This window comes from Apteryx rowi, unplaced genomic scaffold, assembly GCF_003343035.1.
Source record: "Apteryx rowi isolate R43461 unplaced genomic scaffold, aptRow1 scaffold_153, whole genome shotgun sequence".
Classification (NCBI taxonomy): Eukaryota; Metazoa; Chordata; class Aves; order Apterygiformes; family Apterygidae; genus Apteryx; species Apteryx rowi.
The window spans coordinates 823,426-838,665 of NW_020447786.1; positions in this window are offsets into that span (position 1 = coordinate 823,426).

Genomic DNA, 15,240 nt, shown 5'->3' on the forward strand with positions numbered 1-15,240 from the left:
ATAACAGTGTGTTATAAAGCAGGAGGAGTGTATTACACTAAAAGAGCCTCAGACTGAGGTTCAGCTCCAAAGATATATTACAGCAATACTCCAGGAGAACAAGCTGCCAATAACTGAGTAGGAGGACTTGGTGATAGGCTGTATTACTCAAAACATGACATGAGAGAAGGAAGAGGCAAAGCACAGACCCTGTGCTGTTGGAGGGTGAAGCTCAGCAAACACCCAGCCAAATGGAAAGCTGCTTTGCTTGCCCTCTGCCAGGTAGCAGTGGGGAAGCTGCTGATAATGCTAAAACTGTTTTTTCTTTTCTTTTCTTTTCTTTTCTTTTCTTTTCTTTTCTTTTCTTTTCTTTTCTTTTCTTTTCCTAGCAGAAAGATTTTCCACAAAAGGGTAAGCACTTGGTGTAACACAGGTTGTTAAAAACATGAACGATTGAAATGAATTCTCTTGTGTTAGGTAATGCAGAGACACCGTAGTAAAACCATTTTTCTACTGCAATGTCTTTGCTCTAACTGATAGAAAAACACATATTCATTGGCTTCATTTATCATGTGAATCTCATTAAAACAAATGTTTCTCCCACCTGCAAAAAGCCACAGATAAATCTAGTGAATACCTCCTATTTACTAAGCTCTTTATTCACATAAAAAGCAGTTGGATCATATAAAGCTATTGCAGTTTTGCTCCTAAAAACAGTGTGATCCATTAGGATAACTAGGAGAGGGTAACTGGTTCTGGAACGTGTCTGAGAGACCAGGATTTAACTGCTCTCCATCCTAGATATCCTGCCTGTTTCCTTACTATCTCTACTCCTCAATTCTTCCTGCATAAAGTAAAGATAACATTTTCCTTCTTTCTGGGGTGTTGGCAAGGATAAATATATTAAATAAGTTTAGATATCATGGCACAGAGGGAGGAATTTACAGAAGTATCCAAGATGGATAGTCTATTTTCATTACAACATACACAATTCTTGGCGCACACAAGCAGTTCCACTGAGGAGCAAGGACTCATGTTTGGCAGATGAATGAAGAATAATCAGCCCAAACAACTTCTGGAATAAGACACATAATACATTGCAAGGTATTAATCAATGCAATACTTTTCTGCCTTCCTTAGATACCACGTGTAATCTTAACAAATTTATAATGCCAAAGGATTTGTCTCAAAGACTGGACAATGGACTGGAATAACTGGAATAAACCATTATAGCCTTAGTGAAAGTATACTGAATAGTACCTGTTAAAGATACGGCCTAAAGTTTGATTGACTGAATATGTACCTGATGCCTAAGCAGTTAAGAGAAAGGCATTGTCTCTGTTTTCTTAAACATATGGGAAAGTGAAATATTTCTCCCCAGGCAGATTCCAGGAGTAAACCTTGGGTGGTTTGAAATCCTTGGAACCATATATATTTCTTTAGTTTTGGTATGGGTAAGTTGATTAACATATTTTATCCAGAATGTTAAAAGAGATAAGAAAGAAAGAAAGAAGGGGGGGGGGGGAGAGAAAGAGAACACTGAAATGATTCAGGTTATTTAATTGGGCTTTTTTTCTGAAGCTGATATTTTGGTTTAGCTCAGTGACTTTTACAGTGCAATCAATCCAAAGCAGGAGCTAGACTTATTCATAAATATATGTCTTTCTAAATGACGACCTCTGGTTGATTCATATTCTCTCTTTCTTGGCTGTGTATTGAAAAAAAATACTCCAAATGATGTCTCTCAGTCAGCCACATTCCCTAATTACTAAAATGTTCTTGGAGAAAGGTGACCAAGTGAAGAATCTGTCCCTTACAACCAACCCATCTCTCGACGGCTCTAATGTCCAGCCCCTTTGGGCACGGTTTGCTGCTCTGATCAGAAAGAAGTGATACTGCAAGCTGGTTTAACCGAATACATTTCTGAGTTTCATTGGAAAAACAGATGTAAAACAAGTAGTCTCCCTGACATGTGCTGTTATGATATGACAGTCTTCTCTGGCTGTGTGAGGTATATATTTTGGTATTATGTCCCAGAGTTCAGAGACAAATGCATAGATCAAACTTGTGGCTGGTTCCACTTCTCTCTCACAACCTCTGTCAAAGCAACAGAGACAGAAGGGGGCTATGAATTTCATGATGGTCCATACCACCCTCTGTCTGCTAAAAGAGACCCTCCACATAACTGGGCAAGAGGAAAGCAAATGAAGAAGCATTAGATGAACCGGAGCTTTGCCTTGGCATAATAATGTTTGCACAACTATTTATGTATCATTCTGCAAACATATGGCAATCAGGTAATCATTTATGCCAGTGGCCCAGGACTTCTGAAATGGATGGTTACGGTGGTGGTTGTTTTGGAGAAATGAGTTGCCCTCCACAAAACAGGTGTGAAGGCATCCCTATCCCAGGCCGGCTGCTGCCTCCCACTACTGACTTGCAAGGCACTGTGAAGTACTTAGGGCATCCTGACAGGCTGTTGGCATGCGCTCTGCTCTCCCAGGGACACCCTGATGAAATGTTACCTCGCTGCTAAAAGCTTTGCGTAGCCAACTGTTGGGAACAGTGATTCTGAAACATGATAAAATTATGTCAGGCTGGGACGTAGCCTTTTCCCCATCCCATTAGCATCTACTAGTGTCACATTGCCTCCTGTGTCATGACGCTGTCACAGCTTCAGAGCTGTCCATTTCCATTTAAAAACATGCCACATCTACTTTTGGTTTCTTGATGTGCATAACTCCACTTACTGAGCTAGATGCCTCTTATTTCACTGGGGTTTCTATGATGAAGTTCTGGACCTGGCCTCCAGAGACAGGATCTTTCACAGATATGCAAAGATCTTTGAAAAAAGTGAATATGGGGAGGAGCTCAAATCAGTTTTACCATAAGGGATGGCACTCTCTGAAAGATCTTGCTAGATTTCTCATTTGCATTTGGGACTGTATGGTGTTCTCAAAAGAAGTTCCTACTATCCAGCTACTGTATTTTTTGGATTCTCTCACTAACACCACACTGCTGTCAGCCAGGACAAGCAAAGAGCAGTGCGATCCTGGAGTTGGAGATCTTGTAGACTTGGCTAACTTAAACGCATACAGGAGCCCAGAAATTTCCCCAAAACACTAGGAATCGTAGTCAGAGGCATTAGCTGAATTCCACACATATCCAAGCTGTAGGGGGGCTATGCCCCATTACATATTTTGTAGACTATTAAAAATCAACTGCAGATAGGTAGGAAGTTGCAGTGAAGCTCGGCTCTATCAGATCATTAAACACAAAAGACAGCTACTCATTAGCAAGACAAAATCCTATGTTATCATGTCCTCATTTCGTGCTTTCAGTACAAACGCTGTAGCAGCTGAGAAAGAGACAAGTTCACTGGACAGGAAGATTATCTGCCAAAGTGTATACCCCGCTTTGATTGCAAAACCCCATAATGCTTCCTAATTTCCATCTTATTATTTTATAAGCAGATGTAGAAAATAAAAAATAGCACTCATTAGTACCAGTATTAAGGGGATCTTCTTTGATTTTTCTTAAAGTAGCAAATAAATATATAAATGGGGAAAATAGGTATCAAGAACAGTTATTCATATCATAAAATGAGAAAGCTTCTCCTCAGTGATACAGAAATCTGAAAAGGAGTTAAGTGGGTTGCAGGTCATGGAAAGTTCAGCTGGCATAAATAGCAGAGTAGTGGAAGTTTACTTCACAGTTTAGAGCAGCAATAGCAAGCTGTATAACACAAATACAGCCTTAACTAGACCTGCAGTCTGGTCTGTGCTAGACCTACAGTCCATAGCCTGTGCTATGGATTCCATTGTATTATACTGTAGGTATTATCTTGTGTTTATATTATACAATATTTATATTTATATATATATATATATACACACACACACACACACACAATTATGTTATACAATATTATACAGCCACTGAGTAAGTTTGCTCTGTCAGGAACAACTCACGCTTATACACCTTCTGATGGTAATTATTGCACTGTCTCTCTCCCGTTCCGTTTCCAAACCTTTTCTGCCAACTCCGCTTCTAGCAGAAACAGTGGCACTGCAAAGATTAATTAGGACTTTGAATGGAAAGAGCTTCTGTTGTAGTAATAGATGCAGAAAAGTAAAAGCACTGAGATCATTTCTGTGTCTCTCAGCTTCACTAATTCCCTCTAGTTTCGAGCTAATGTGAAGTTTTTATGAGGCCTGACTATTCAATACGAATATTTCCCCTCTTTCTCCAAAACCTATTTTAAAGGACTTTAAATAAATTCACAGCCACTCTCTGCCCTTGGGTTACCACAGAATTCTGTGCACTTGATATTGATGCAGAGGTGTTAAAAACAAAATGTTTAAGACAAAGATGCTCAAATAACCTGGCTTTCCCCAGCATCCCCACACCTGTGGCTCTGAGATCAGAGACATTACTTTCTCCAGGCAGCCTGCCTGGCGGTTCTGCCGCCTCTCCCACCCTTGCGTTATCCACCCCAGGAATGCACACTCAAATTTCTTCAACATGTCATCTCTTGAGTCCCCTTTCATCCAGGTAAGGATGGAGACAGGTGTTAAATCAGTGTTGGCACCCACCGTACCTCAGATGGCTAGCGGGGGAAAATGAGAAAAAAGACAATGTCACTTTTGTCCAAACTATAATTTCTGTGTTAACTAAGAAGCTGTGTTGCTGCTCCATGTTCAATCAAGTTCTGTGCCATGAGCTCCGTGTGCTCCATCCCCTATCCTGGATGCCTCCAAGTATTGGGCTACACCTTCCTTGCCACAGTGACCAGAAATCGATTACTTGCTAGATGCACAGGGTAACAACAGCAATAAAAAGCATACAATTTTGAATATGGTTGAGAAGAGTTACACTTTACTCTCTATCCCAGAAGGAGTGGGCCCTTTTCCTATTATTATCTCTAAACCTTAAGAAACAGAGGACATTCCTGAGCATCTTGCACAGACATAATTTTAATCTTGAAAATGCATGCTTCTCTGCACTACGTATTTAAAAAAAAAAAGTTGAAATCTTTAGTATAAAGATAATAGAGTTCAATTTTGCCTTGTTATTTCTGTATCATATTTTCTTCTACGTCCAACATTTAGTTTTATGCACTAACCTCCAGTGCTACAAAATCCCTACCTAAGGTAAACAAAAGTCCCTAGAAGAAACACAATATTTTTACAGTTGAACTCACATATAAAAAGTACATATACCAAATTTAGGATTAAAGCCAAAAACTAAGGCACACATATAGTGTGCTGTCATCATTAATAGTCACATAGCAGCACAATGCATCCCTGACTGTACAGACAACAAGGGGAGTCTTAGTCTTACAGAAGTTTTGCAAAGCAAAATGAGCCATTAAAATGAGATGCGTCTATTTCTTGTCAGCCATCAGCTTTAATTTCGGACTCCTCAATCCATCTTTCAGTCCTCCAGGTACATGTGGGTATGGCAAAATTTCCTTGCTTAGATCCAAGCATGCCATCAGAGACCTTTAACCAGACAGTAAGCTGGTCCTCTTGAATGAATATCTGCACCACCCACCTTCGCAGCCCTCAGGGGCAAGTTCCTTTTCTCAAGGCAGAAAACAGACCAAGGGCGCTCAGGGGACGCTGCTGCACACAACACAGTACACATGGTCCTGGCGTGCGTGAACTCTCTGTGGTGACTTCCCATTTAGTTGTTCAACTTGAGGTTGGCAGCAGCAAAGAACAGGTACGTGGTCCTGACAGAATCATGTAAATTCACCAAATAAACCTCCTGCACATGACTGAGCTGGACTGGACTGGCTGGCAGTCCAGCAATAGCTGTAGGTGGTATGACGAATCTCCCAGGCCAGGATGCCACACATCTCCAGTGCACAGAGGGAAGTCCAGGGGTGGCCTCTCCGTCACGGTGGCCATGAGGCCACCTCTTTGCCAGTGTGCTGGGACACGATCTTTTGACACCCTGCAGTGTGGCCCACTCAGGTGAGCAGCAGCATCCTGCCCTCCAGAGAGTGGTACCTGCCCTAGCCCTGAAGTTGAGGGTTCCTGGAAAAAAAAACACAGCGAAATGTCTGCTTGATTTCAGGCTCTGCTGGAGGTGTCCTGAGCCGTGAAGTCACAGCCTGACTGTAGCTCTGCTAACACATGCCTGTTTGTATTCATCACCGCGAGGATTATAGCACTCGACAGTGTCTCCTCCATGCTGCCACTTGGGAAATGGCACTGGCTGTCTCACGAGAAGCAGATAGATGGTGGGATGAAGCTGGGAGAAGGAAAGGAGCTATACAGCTCAGTCCCTAGACTGTATTGTCTTCCTGTATGCCACCGTACAGCAGCAGAACAATGCACAATGGGGCGTCTGACCAGATTTTCTTGGCGCATCTGTCAAAACACGGCAGCGTGGTGCAGCAGCTTAGTCAGCAGTTAATAATACTTGTGTGCACGCTACTCATGCAATAGGGGCTGCAGGTTGGTTAACGCAGGATGCACGGAAACCACAATAAATGGCAGATGTGAACGTGCCTCAGGCTGCATTGGTTCAGCCCTCCGCCTGCCTCAGGCCGTCAGGTAGGTGTGGAAGGATGACTCTGCTCCCTTCCTCCCCCATAGCATCTCCCGAGCCAAGCTCTGGCCTGGCACAGGGAAGCAGGAAATCTTTTGTTCAGAGCTGGACTCAGAGACCTGAGCTCTCAGGGAATTAGTAATAAGAATGTACATCTGAATCCAAATTTCCAGTGGCTGGGATGAACCAAAAAATAATGGGCTGAACCAGAACCTACTCTGAATGGTCCCAAACATTGGAGTTCAAATTCTGAGAAGCTCCCATGTTACTGCTAAGCTAATCTTGTGGGTTTAGGTGACAGGGCTTCAGCTTGCTTGACTTTCTGACTGACATTTCTGAGACTTGGCCTTTTGCCTTGCCCCTCTTTGTCTTGAAAAGACTATTTTCACTCCCTCCCCCTTTTCCTTGTCTCTTCTCCTCCTTACCCTTAACATGTTTGATAAATTTAAAATCTTTATAGATAAAAATTTTCCCAAAAATATTTCTAGGCTGACAGTGTCTCATTGTATCTGTCATCTCCTATTACACTCTGTGACATGACAGAACCTAATATGAATAAGATGCATTATGACATGACACATGACACCAGTTACCCAACATTGTACCTCATTAGAGAAAACTGTAAAGGCATAAACCAGTGGTGACCCCTTTATATTAATCTCTTGTTCCTTTTACTACTGTCATTAGGAGGCCGTGTGGTTGTTGCAGTTTTTTCCCCTCCATGGACAGCCAGTATCTTAATTGTTCTTGCATACAGATGAGAAACAAAAAAGGGAAAAGAAAAATCTGAAAGGTTAAAACCCATCATACTCTATTCTCTGTGAGGACAAAAAGCAAATCTTTTGAGATAGATAGGCTTAGGTGGTCCCTTTTTAATATCTGGAAGGAAAAGAAGAATTTGTATACCACTGCCAGAACATCTTGGATTTAATTATCTCTTGGCCACAGAAATGAGTTGATCAGAATTATTGTTGGCCAGGTAGGAAAGAATCATCATGAAAGATGCTGACTTTCAGTTTTAGCCACAGTTTGGATAAAAAATTGACAATTGTCAGATCAAAGTAACATGTTTTCTGTCAAAATATGCTGGGCAGAAAACTGCAAATACTGATGGAGGAAAAAGGGTTATTGTTCCTGTTGCTTGCATTTTTTCCCTTATGGCGTATAAACAGCATCTCAGATTCTTTCTTTCTAATATTTACCTACAGAACATCAGCTCCTAATATGATGGAATGAGCCTGAGCTGTTGTCATTCAAAACTGTGTACAGAAAGAAATTGAAGACTAGTTTCTCTTCTGCTTCTGCAGAGCTCAACAGATCTGAGAATGGGAAGAAGCTGTTATGAATAATACTTCAGGTGCATAGGAGATGTTTATTATCCACAACAGATAAGCCTCGATCTGATTTTTGGTTATCCCGGTTGTCACTGCCTCTTTGTGCTCAGTGCAGGCATTCTCTGGGTTGAACGCACACCTCAGACCTGGCTAACAAACTCCTGTTCAGTGTGTGTTGACTACAGGTCATGAAATACCAAGGCTGTCTTTCCAAATTTTATAAAATTTTAATAGCAGAAAGGGTGGATGAGAAATGGATGTTTATATAACTGTAGGAAGTAGAGGTAGGCAAATCAATCAATACCAACAGCAGATTAGACATCTGGAGATGAGTTGCCAGCTCCTGCAGCTACATCAAAGTCAGGGAATACAGCTGCAAACAATTATATGGCCAATATTTCCCACTGGATAGAAGAGTGTATGTATACAGCTCAGGTGATTGAAGATATTTCAGGAGGATGCCATTTGGGTTCTTTAACTGTATTTGGTGTCATGCAGAGATTTTGTATATTAACAAGGATAAAACTTCTCCTGGAGCTCACTGATTTGGACCAGTTATGACTGACAGTCATCCCCACCTGATAATGATTTACTTTCATTTCTAGATTGGAAGCGGTTGTCTCCTTGCAGCTCTTTGTAGGCAGGTGTTTGCATCTCAAAAACGCACGTTTGTCTCTGTTGACACCTTTAATGTCCATCTCACTAGACAAGCTAAAGACTGAGCCATCATGGAGAAAGTGATCACTGAAGTTGGCCCATTCAGGTTGGAAGGACCCTCTATTGGCTATGTGGATGTGGGATGGTGCTGTTTTGCTGTTGTATCTGAATGCAGACAAATGTCCTTGCTGTTTTACGTTGGCATTCCCTAACCTCTCACAAGAATTAAATTCACTAAAAGAAGCAGAGACTATTTTTAGGATTTGATTTACGATCGGACTTCATGGCCCTGTTATTACTGAGCTTGCTATTTCTAGAAGAATATAGCCTACAAAGCAGAAACCTAATTTGCTATTTGTTAGTAAAAGCCAGATGTTATATTGCAGCTCAGTGGAAGAAATCTGAGACACTCACCTTGACTAATTGGTACAACCGGTTTGGGGATGTACTAACGTGGAAAAGATTAGCGATATCCTCAAAATCCTCAATCAAACTGATTTCTGAACATTTGGTTGCAACATTGGGTGCATACTTTGGATTTTTCCTGGGGGAAAAAACAAGGCCCTTAGAAAAGCCACCAACTTCCTTCTTTTTTTTTCCAATCTGCTGAGCTTTTTTTCCTTTATTGGCTATGTTTGCTATACAGATTCTGACAATTTTGGCAGTCCATTATGAGGAATGAATTCTCTCTAACCATGGATTTTTTTAATCTTTAAGTGCCCCAAATAAGAAACTAGTTAGCCATTAAAAGCTTCCACACTGCAGAGTGCACATTCTTCATTTATAATGTTTTTCTTTTGACATTGCAGGTGTTATGAGCTGTCTAACACAACAGGCACTTCCCTAGAAAGGCACAAGAAAATTCTAGGTTATATGAGGCCTCATTCTGCAAAAAAAGATGTGTGTGGAACCCACTGACTTCCAAATAAGCTATCTGCAAGGTTCTTTTCCAACACACAGTCTTCCTTTACACATACGATTCGTTTTGACCAAAGGAGTTTCCCTGGATGGCTACTCTATGCAACAGAGCCATAATCTCCTGTGATACATAACTTAATATGCTTTTGGACTGGTAGCTTTGGGCTGTTTTGGAAAAAGTAGGCAGTTTTGCCTCTTGAAGTTTCTAAAGGCACTGTGCACTTTCTTAAAATCTGTTCTGCTGCTACCTGAACTTACTGAGAACTTAACTAAGTGTCTAGAAGTCAAAATTCACCAAAATTACACTTAGAAGGGCCATCCACTCTTCTCGGGTACCCTGCCACCCATTAGACCTGTAGTCTCTGGTGCCTCTGATGTACAGGAGCCCCAGTAAAGCAATGGTTCCTGCTAATCAGAACAAGGCTAGCTAACTGAGTAGCAAGCACAGAAGATAGAAAAGCAGGGCCTAAGGATCAGAAATGAAGCTGGCTAATTCCAAATTAGAAAATTTCCTTCTTTCAATAAGGATTCATGACCCTGAACCTCTTCTGAAAGCAGGCCAGGACAGAAAAGATCCTGGGGGGAAAATAACGGTGCTGCCAGCGGACATAGCTTTAGACAGTAGGTTAGGACTGGAGCACTTGCACCTCTGGGTATTGAGGGACTGCTTCAATGGAGTCATGAAAAAATTACCAAAGAAAGTAAGTTTTTCTCAATAGGTTTCCCTTTTTTTTGGATGGCTAGGGCTAATGAAAAATTTGCAGGCTTCTGTAAGTCAAAAAAGTCTAAAACCACTCTTCATTTTTTTCAAAACTGGAAAGTCCAGGCATGGGGTGTCTTAAGCAGCTAATCTCACACAAACACCTAGTAAGGGAGAGTTTGTGCATTAGGATCAAAGCAAAAAAATGTGCGTACTGCCCAGAAGAGGCATCAATTTCTAGCAAGTCAGATCCTTGCCTACTTTCTCTGCACTTTGCTTCCACCTAGTTTCGGCTGGTTTAGTGTGGTAAACRTGCTGCTAGGCTGGTTTCTGCTGATTTGCACCCTAAATTCCCAGTTCCTCCCCCACACATTATTTAGGTTGTTTAGCCCCAGCACGAGGATGATAATTCCATTTGCTGGAAGGCCACATAAGGATTAATTGTTGCAGTGGTGCCTGAAGCACAGTGCTGTTGATCAGACAAGTATTGTAACAAGACCCTAATCCATAGCATACTGAAGTCAGTGGAAATATTTCCACTAATATGAGTGGATTGAATTAGGACTTGCAGATCTTTGAGGTTAGCTACTGCTGCTCAAGTATAGTTCCTTTGTTAACAATGTATATCGGTTTAAAAACAAAAAAATGACCTTTGAAAGCTATGTCCCTATGTTTTAAATTGGTTGACACCATAAGTCCTTCCCCACAGTTTGATCTACAAGTAGGAGAACATAGTGAATAAAAGGTTAAACTGTTTTGCCTCTGTTTTAGGTTTATATATTTCTCTGAAAAATATGGTTAGGTAGTTTTATTCCAGCACTTTATGGATCACTTCTCCCTCATTTTTGACCCCTGAAAGGCCTGGTGCCCTGGTGGTACCAATCCATGGCTTAAAAGTCACTTTCAGCTTGGTTTGATTTTAAAAATCAGTGTCCTGACTTCAGTCACACTTGCTCAAAATGAATAACTCCTTCCTGTGAAAAATGTTATTTCTAATGCTACTTTTGCAAAAAAGTACTGCTTAGCACCACCTGAATTACTTCAGAAAACAGGAACACTGAAGCCCTACTAGCTTTAAAGACAGATTTCAAAGTCTTTACTCAAAAAGACAAAAAAATGGTGGTGTGCCTTACTCTGATTAGTCCCAGGTGTGAGTTTATAGGAAAGGTAGGGAAAGGGAAGGGAGGTCAAGGGGACTTCAAGGATTAGCATTGTCCAGGAGAGTATGTGCCCTTCATCATGTAAGGACTGGCTGCACAGCCTTCATCCACCTCATGGCAGATCCAGCCCTGAGTAACACTCTAGCATGAGGGGGCTTGCTGGGGAAGAAGGAAATTTGCAGCAGAATTTACTCATTTATCTTTTATTCAGTGAGGCTGCAGAATTCAAAGGACAGGGAAATCCAAAAGTCTCTGTGCAAAGAGCAATGTAAAATTGTTCCCTCTGTCTCAGTGTCAGCCACCAACCTGAGCCCTCCCCAAAGCTTTTTCCTCATCCCTGAATCTATCGCAGCACCTCTGTCTCCATCTGTGTGATGGTGGGAGATGAGATGCAGCTGCAAGAGGAGGGGGTCTGTAAGGTCTGGCTCCTGCCAGCTAAAACCACTCATTTTAATTTAAAACCTCAGCTGAAGGAAAGAAGATCTTTTCTTCTTTCATCTCAATAACTTTTCCCTGCACCATTGAGCATGATTGGAGCAGGGAGTTTGTTTTTCTTCCTCAACTAGTAGGTGACTTTTCTGCACCACCGGGAGTTAGAGCTCCGGCGTGACGTTCTCAGGAAGTCTGAGCAATCACTGCAGGTGCTGTGCAGGGCCGTGAGACCCGGCCTTTCCGACCTGAGAGCTGGAAACAGGCCGTTCAGCACTGAGTCGTTTCGTCAGGGGAGTTAGCACCTGCAAATCATGGCAGAGTCACTGGAAACTGTGGTTATTCAGTGTTGGCGAAAAGCAAGCCTTCTTACTGAAAGGTCAAACTGTAGATTTAAATGCCTAACTTGGGCCCTCCAGCATGGACGATGCTATGCCAGAGCTCCACAAGGGCCAGGGGCTCCCAGTGCCAGTGCCAGGGGGGCTCCCGGCAGGGCCGGGCCGGGCCTGGCCGCCAAGGCCCGTCCCCCCGCCGCGAGGAGCAGGACACCAGGGGAGCCAGGGCAGCCCCTGCCGCGGGTCGCGTCGGGCACCGCCGTGGGTCAGGGTTGGCAGGCCATGGCCAGGCGCAGGCCCAGCTGCGACGCAGCCCTGGCAGAGGCTAAGTGCGAGAGCCTCGTCTTGAAAGCAGCTCCTGAGGGAAGGAGCCTTGAGCAGCCAGCTGAACTTGAACCTGAGGCAGTGTGCTCCAGCCCGAGCGTTTCTAGCACAGTTTTAAAGTGGCAAAAGTAATGTAACTTTTCCCCTACAAGGGGGCATTGCCAGAGGTCGTGCACCGCTTGAGCTCCTCCCTGGGAATCTGCAAGGGCACAGAAGACTCTGCATCAGCTGGGTTACCGGAGAGACGAAAACTTCTTTGCCTGATGAGGTGGTCTCTCTGCTGACTTCATTTATCTACAAGGGTATAAAGGATGCTGAAGACAGCCTGAAGACAGAAAATGAAACTTAGTTTTAAAGGTATATGAAAATGTCCCTATAATCCCAACAGATTATCCACTATTCCTACGTATCATAGCAATTTCTGTTCCTGTAATTTCCTGTATGTTAGCCAGATACCATAGTGTGGGCAAGGGAAGACTTGAGAAGAATGAGGGTTTGGTGTGAAAGACAAGCACAAGACTGTCTGATGTATCAGATTGTATAGAAAGACGAGCAGCACAAAGCTGCTTTGAGCAAGGGGCCTGATACAGTCTCTCAGGGACACTTGCCTAGAGTTACCCCTACTTGTGTGTACAGGCAGGTTGCTAGGAAAAACATGGTGTGCTCAGGCCTGGATTCAGCTGCACCATGAAATGAGGGCAGGAGGAAGGGTGCTGCACAGCCAGACAGTTATCAGCACATCTCAGGTGCATACTGACAGTGGGGAGTACTGCCCCACCAGCCCCATCCTCAGAAAACCACTGTAAGTGCTTATTGGTACACTAGGACTTCACTACCTCTATCCAAAGCATGATCCATGCTGCTAGAAGGCTGTCACAACCAACATCATTGCTAGAAAATCCTTGCCTTGCTTTTCCCAGGAAGGAAAAGCAGGTGAGGATTATGGCAAAGCCGTGATGCCCTCCTTGATGCACCCCAGGGAGATGGAGACCGATGGCCAGGTTCCTGGAGGACCAGGACTGCAGGGGAAGCATCTAAACACAAATAGGCTGTAACTTGAAACACCCTTTTGCCTCTCTCTTCTGACTTCAGCTCTGATCTTGAACAGAAAAGGTTTTACTATAAGATGTTACTTCCTTGAAATGGACCAAGACCTAGACAAGAGCTATCTTACTGATCTTGCCCTGGGTGATGCCCACAATACTTGTTTGAAACTTCTCTGAACAGACAGCTTAATTGTTTCCTCTTGTGAGCAAAACAGTGAAGACTCAATTAAATGGATTTCTTCTCTGTTCAGTCTTTTTCTCTACCTGGCTTTTAGTACTATAGTAGCAGGATCTCAAATACAACTGAAGAATGTACATTGATGTAAAAATATATGTCAGCCTTGCCTTTTGAAGAATATCTTGGGAACATATTTTTTGAGATAGATTTTATAAAAGCTTATGTTCACTTTATTTAAACTTTGGACCAAGCAAAGCCAACAATATCTTTTTAGTACCGACAGAGAGGCAGTTGGATACAAGGCTGAAATAGGAAAAAGAAAGGAACCACTAGATTTATTGTAGTGCTGTAGTACACGCAGTGTAATCTGTTCCCTCTGACATCAATAGGGCTTGAGTACACTTAGTGCAGTAGGCTCCCTTTAAAACTTTTGTAGAAGTTAAGGCAGAATTTCCATTGGTTTCAATAACTAAGCTTTATGAAGGAGGGAAAGTTCAAAGCCTTTCAAAACATAAGTTGAAACACTTGAATTGTTAAAATACTGGGGAAAATGTCTAACCGGAATCACGTCCAGAAGCATTTGAATTGAATGATAAATAAAGAAAAACAACAGAAAACAATAGTCCACTACAATGACAAAAATCCATCAGCTGAGGAAAACAGGGTAGACATGGTCAAGGCATTGTGCTTAAAGGATATCCATAAGATACACATGTACAGTAACAGAGAGTGACATTCTTCATGTTGTATCAGTTTAAAAATCCAGATAGATCTAGATATAGATGTCAGTGACTAGGACAACTAGGCTTCATTGCCCATGGACATCAGCACAGCCAGCACCTGTCTGCTCAGCAGGTTGCATGCCTCATAGTGAAGGGCTAAACATGATCGGCTCTTCCGAGCCCCCACCGCCCCCGCGCACAGGCCGCGGCGCTGGCAGCCCACAGCGGAAGGTACGCCTCCCACCAGGCTGTGCCAGCACATGGAGTGCAGTCAGGGGAGGCAACTTATAATTATTTGATGCAGATTGCAGATGGTCACTTCATTAGCGCCTATGCAGATCCCCCTGTTACAAGGGGTGGGATTGCCTTTGTCCCTTTTCAGAGGGGAATGGCTCTCTTGCTCTCCTCGTTTAATGCCTCTCCTAGGGCTTGATCCAGAGAGGTCATGAGCAAGGGCTGTTACATTAAAGACATAGAAAAGACAAAATTAACTGCACTTTGGGATAGAGGCTTGAAAAGGAAATTAGAGAATAGGATTTCTCCATCGTAAAATATTAGGGACAGATTGTATTAAATTGCTCCTAAATGGTGACAAAGGAGATCTGTTTCACTGTCTGTTTTATTAATTGTTTTAACTAAAGGATGTGTCTTTCTTGTGGGGTATTGACTGTTAATTCCAAAAGTACAAATATCACTGATGTGTTATAATTAGAATACTATGCTAATTTTTAAAGAAATAATCAAGTTATGTATGTTGTGCTTCTAACATTTATTTACTTGTTAAAACCAGGCCATTTATTGAGAGTGGTTTCATGCATTCTTTCACCAGTCAACATTACTGTCTTTTTAAAACAGCTGTAAATCTCTTTGATTGGGACTTGAGGCTGGAATCATTCG